This window comes from Octodon degus, unplaced genomic scaffold (genome assembly GCF_000260255.1).
Source record: "Octodon degus isolate 3935 unplaced genomic scaffold, OctDeg1.0 scaffold00027, whole genome shotgun sequence".
NCBI classification, from domain to species: Eukaryota; Metazoa; Chordata; class Mammalia; order Rodentia; family Octodontidae; genus Octodon; species Octodon degus.
In genome coordinates this window covers 256929-262162 of record NW_004524603.1, presented here as the reverse complement: position 1 = coordinate 262162, position 5234 = coordinate 256929, and positions in this window count along the sequence as shown.

Sequence of the window (5234 nt, the reverse complement as noted above, 5' to 3'; positions counted from 1 at the left end):
CTTGAATAGGTGGCTAAGGTCCACGGTCGCTGTCCACTTGGACGCTTGAATAGGTGGCTAAGGTCCACGGTTGCTGCCCACTTGGACGCTTGAATAGGTGGCTAAGGTCCATGGTCGCTGTCCACTTGAACGCTTTACCTCTGGGGATGTTCAGAGAAACACAGCAGATGGCCTTGGGAGTTCTAAATTCATACCTAAGTGAAGACACAAAGAGTGAGCCAAGCATTGTGGCCCGAGACCACTCCACTGTTTGAAGTGACCGGTTCTGGTTCTCCCACGTGGCACTGGCGCTCAGAGCTGAATCCCCATCTGCCAGGCTGCACTCTGCAGGACCAATGGCCCTCCCAGAATCGGCCAGACACTGGGTCACGCCGGCGCCCTAACCAGGGATGCAGTATTTTGGGAAGAGCTTAGTGAGAATATCAGAGACAAGCACCGTCTTCAGCCCCTGTCAGCCCACTGGCTGGCATGAGAGGAGCTCCGCCCTGCCCGAGGTCTGTGTGTGCTGCCCTCGGGCCTGCAGGAGAGGCAGTGCCCTGGGGACCCTACTGTTCGGATAGGGACATTTTGAAGGATGAAAGTGCCATGTGCCCTGTGCTGCTTATGGGGCTGTCCTAAGACGCCGTGGCCAGCTTCCCTGGGAGGAGTGGGCCCTGAGGGCCAGGCTGGGTCTGCAAAGTAGGAAAGGCAACAACTCCTCTTCAGAGTCAGGGCTCTAGTCTCCCCGTTTGGTCGTCTTGTGGATAAACTGGAATGTTTTTATGGTTCTTTTTTGTGTCTGGAATGGATTTATGATTTAAAACTCATTTTAAAATATTTTAGTAGTGCCCTAGCATTGACAGTATCTTTGTTTAGAGTCTTATCTCTAAGCAAGGACATCATCGTTTGTAGTGTGAGAATGAGCTCAGTGTGTTTCCAGTTCTCTCCTCTTCACTGTGTGCTTTCCTGTGCATTTTATTTTCTGTGTGCTGTAGACACTATCTCATCACTTTTGCTTTGGGTAGTTATTGTTTCAAGCATTTAAAAGTAGAAACATTAATTTCATTTTATTTCCATGTCTCCCAATTCCCATGCTTCTCCTTTCTTTGTATAGATCCAGATTTTCTGGTATAGTCCTTTTCCCTGAAAAACTTAAGCATTTAAATAAAGTAGATATGGTGGCAGTAAATTCCTGCCATGTTTATGCATTAAGGAAGTCTGTTTCTTCAGGGAAGTCTCCCTCTCCCAGGTGAGCATGGAGGCCAAAGGTGGAGGGAGAAGGGAAGCAGGGAGAGGGAGCACACAGAGCTAGATTCGACACGTAGGACAAAGGCGTTCGCTAGGCATCAGAACCTTGTACTGATAAAAGCAAGGAAATCTGTTTCATTTTCAAAAGCCATTTTTACTGGGCGTTGAATTCTAGTTGATTTTCCACTGAGGCACCAAGTGCTGAGGCACAGCTTTGGCCTCAGTGCTGCATACTTGTCCCTTCTGGTGTCGTGGGATTTCTTTTGGGCCTTCGTTATCAGCAGTTTGTGGATGATACGAACCTAACCCGTGCGTCTTGCTGTTTGGCTTGGTGCTTATTCTGCTTGGTACTCTCTGAGCTGCACTGAGCTGTGTTTGGTGTCACTGATTTTGGAAGACTCCAGGTCATCAGTCCCTGAACATCACATCTTCCTCGTCCCCTCTTTTCCCCTGGCCACCGGGGAAAGGACTTAGTATGCTTCCTGGCCTGAATGTGGCCTGTGCTTCGTCCCCTCTCCTTCTGCTCCAGTCTGGCCGTGGTCATTGACTGTCTCCTTCCTCAGCTGCGCGGAGACCGCAGCTCACCCAGGTCATGCTGTGCTCCTTAGTCCTTTTCTGTTGGTTTTTATTTATAGCAGTTGCATTTAACTTTTTGGGCGTTTCTGCCTTGCTCCAGAAAGAACTCATCTAGCCTATGGGTTGTTTCCTTTTGCCGCTGTCGTCCGTAGCGTCCGGTCAGAATGACCTCAGGTTCCCTGAGCAGCGCCAGCATGCTTCACCCCGGCGTCTTGTTCTGATGGTTGGCTGTCTCTGGAATCTTGCGTACGCTCTTTTCTGTGCTTGAGACATTGCCAGCCCAGAAATGGCCATGCTTTCCTCCTGCGGGGCCTCCCCGGGGAGGAGAAGTGGGTTCCTCGGGCCCTGGCCCATCTGGGCTGTTGCTGCCCCGGATCTGCGGCAGAGCCTTGGGTCCAGGTGCAGACAGCTACCAGTTGTCCATTCTTTTGTCTACTTGGCCTCAGCCTTCATGGGCTGGGCCTCTGAAGGTCGTGGCCACTAGTGGGGTCTGTCTTGGACCCCTCCCATCCTGGTACCCAGATCTTCACTGCCCCCAACTGTGCAGGTGTCACCTTGTTCTGAGATGTGGGCCACCGTGTGACCTCAGCCTTGTGTCTGGAGGGGCTGCACCAGGCACCAGAGTAGTCCCTCAGCCATCCCGCACACCCTGGCTCCCTGAGACCTGGCTGGCTAGCCACGGTGCGCTGATGTGGTTCAGGCAGGTGTGTGCCTGGCTACAGATCTTGTCCCACAGTCTTCTGGGGACAGCCTGCTGCCCACCAGGTGGAGCCAGATCATTATGTCTTTGGAAAGACGCAGGTGTCAGAGAACTGACACAAAGTTGCCATGCTGGCCTCATGGGGACAGTAGTGTGTAGCTGCCCAGGAGGAGCCCAGGTGTGTGTGTGTGTGTGCGTGTGTGTGTGTGCACGCGCGTGTACACACACTAGGATTCCACTTGCCTGATTCACAAGGAGCAAGATGGCTAAAAACACTTTCTAAGAAATATCATTTTAAAAAACAGCCATGGAGGGGCCTGATCATTAGCTCAGGTGATTAAGTGCCTGCTTAAACAAAGCAGTCAGGTTCGGGATGCTGTGGTTCCATTCCCAGATCCTCAAGCCAAACCAGACGTGCCCTGCAGGCATACTGAGGCCGCCAAAAAAACCAAGCCAAACCAGAACAAACAAACAAACAAAAAACACTCATGGAAATCCTGTCTTTTTCGGATCAGGGGAAAAGTTTCTTATTTTTGAAAGATCTATTTTTGACAGGCAGTGAAATACTTGAAACACTGTTTAGGCAAAAGCTCAGGGAGGTTCTCGGGGGCACACCTTCACACTCACAGAGTATGCCAAACCAACAGGCACAGTGCCTGCAGGCTGGGGGTGGCCCCAAGGACATGTCCACTTTCTGTTGGGTGGCCAGGCACAGTGCTTTCTGCCCGCGTGTTCTCTGCCACCTGGGCATAGCAGCAGCATCTGCCTAATGGCTTAGGGACTGAAACATGCCCCTAGCTCTGTAGTGATGTTTGCAATTGACCGCGTAAATGCAGACACAGGAGTCCAACCTGTGCGGTTTTTGGTGACAGCCATAGGGCTCACTGGTTCTAGAACCGGACTCAGAAGACACTCTGACCTTGGGCTGCTCTGGGCTGTCGAACCCTGGAAGGAACCTGTGTGCACCAGGGATGGGAGGGCACGCTGTGCTCACAGATGCCAATGAAGAGGGGACAGGCCCTGCCACCTACACCCTGTGCGGAGCTCACCCCTATCTGCCAACCCTCTGCTGGGAAAGTTAGGAAGCAGCCCCCATCCGCCAGTCCTGCAGATGTCAGCAGTGCCAGCCAGGGCTAGTGTTTCTACCACGCTTTAGCTGCAAACCAAAGTCCTGGGCGCATTTGCGATGCTATCCCAGGTTCACCCCACACCCTTTCCTCAGCATCTCTGTGCCTAACACACAAGTTTCAAAAATGCTGTGGGTTGTTTTACACTGCTGCTAGGACTGAAAACCACTCTCTATTGATGATCTATCTCTAGCTGTCATCTGTCTATGAGATGTGATCAAAACTACAATGAATATTTACATTTTAAAAAATTATTACAGTAAAAGTCATATTGGCATTAAGTTGCTCAGAATCTTCCTTCTCACCTGGGACACACTTATCCTGCCACTCTGGCCGCTTGCTGAAGCAGCTCTTGCTGTCCTCACCAGTGTCCTTGGTTGTACTGTCCTGGCTGCCTCAGTATCCTGCATCCTTTCGGAACATCTGCCCTTCGTGGTCCTTTTGGCTTTGGGGAAGAACCAGAGGCTGCGCAGAGCAGCTCAGGGGCTAAGGTGGATGAGGGTTCACTGTGCTTTCAGGAGCCCCCCTTTCCCTTGAACAGTGGCTGGCAGCAGTGTTCACTGTAGTTCCAATCCCACCTCAGAATGACACTCAGGGAAGGGTTCCAGGATTGCTTCAGAAATTGGCACAGATGACAGGATGAGCATGCTTGAAGAAAGTGGGAGGATTGCAGGGGAACTAATGGCCATGTGTCTTTACTGCAGTGAGATGTTTTATTTAAACACACAGTTTATTTTGATCGCCCCTTGTGTCTATCTATCTAATCCTGTCTAATCTCTTTCCATCCTCTCTGCACCAGGCACGTTTTAGTCTTTTCTATCCAGCACTATGCTGGGGAGCCTTGTGACACTTGCCAGGTCTAGGCTGTCCTCTCGCCCAGTGGAGGGATTTCCAGTTGTCACCATTCCTGTCTGCTGTCTGCTGCTGGAGAACAGAAGCTTGACCTGGCTGGGCAGCAAGTGTTGTTTGGTCTTTGTGAATAATCTTTATTACGATTTTCTCTGGTAACTCCAACGATCAGTTCTATGGTCTCATCTGGACCATGGCAGTAACTTCCTGGAAGATCAAGAGACCCCTTTCCTTTCCCAGGTGATGTCCACGCATCAGAGGCTGCACCACGGCCCTGCTCCTCCCGGCACACATCAGCTGGGGTACCGACCATAGCCTGGGGGTCCCATGCAGCCTGGAGTTGTGGAGCCCACAGTCTGGACCACACCCCACCGTCCTGGTCCCTGTGGAATCCTGCCCTTCTTAGCAGAACACACGGAGAAATGCCTTCATTTCTAGCAGCTTGGGCTTTGTAGGGAAGAGGCTGCTTGTCACAGGCAGCTCAGGGTCGATGCCACCAGGGGTGGGACGGTGTAGGGCCTTGCGGGCGGGAGTAGCACGCAGCTTCTCCCAGACCCTCACCTTCCCCTGCTTCCCAGGTCCTCAGCATTTCCTCGTGTTTTATTCTAGTGGTTTCCTTAGTTTCTGGGCTTATGGTTTAGCCTTTAGTCCATTTTCAGTCGATTTCTGTTAGCTGCTTAGAAGATTTTTCAAGAGACTCAAACAGTGAAAAGGGAACAGTGAAGGGGGTGTAGGCCAAAGCCACCTTCTAACCT